The sequence below is a fragment of the Priapulus caudatus genome, unplaced genomic scaffold, assembly GCF_000485595.1.
Source record: "Priapulus caudatus unplaced genomic scaffold, Priapulus_caudatus-5.0.1 Scaffold460, whole genome shotgun sequence".
In the NCBI taxonomy this organism is placed as follows: Eukaryota; Metazoa; Priapulida; class Priapulimorpha; order Priapulimorphida; family Priapulidae; genus Priapulus; species Priapulus caudatus.
Window position 1 is genome coordinate 212,406 of NW_014577521.1, and position 523 is coordinate 212,928.

The 523-nt window shown below is 49.8% G+C and overlaps 1 pseudogene; it reads left to right on the plus strand.

Annotated features, from left to right (window-relative positions):
* Nucleotides 1-481: 481 nt before the first annotated feature.
* The window catches only part of LOC106810645, a 13,610-nt pseudogene continuing 13,568 nt past the window's right edge, over nt 482-523 (plus strand).

Here is a 523-nt window from a genome sequence, read left to right on the forward strand (position 1 = left end):
CACGCACGCACGCACGCACGCACGCACGCACGCACGCACACACACACACGTATGAAAACGCTAACCCTGTTTCTATTTTGGCGCGACATTTGTAAATTCTGGAGACGAATACGAATCAACGAGAGACAAAAATGATTCCTATGAAATCCTATGAAATCCTATGAAATCCTATGAAATCCTATGAAATCCTATGAAATCCTGGGCGGCTGGCGCAACCGTGGAAACCACAGCAACCATTGCATGGGTAGCCTGCCGCGCGCGACCCCCCCCTCCTTGCCTGCGGTGCTCGACCCCCCCCCCTACACCGACGCGTGTACNATTAATCATTAATGATATCAAAGTTGAGAACACTCCTAATGGAGCATTAGCCATCTATATATACTATCCAGCATTATGTCAGCTGGGACGTAATGTTCATACGTATCCGACGGGACGATGTATCTCACAGAGTTTTCTCCTCCCGCTTCGTTTCTAGGACGGCGAAGATCAGTGGTGCTGTGACATCGATCACTTACGTGGCGTC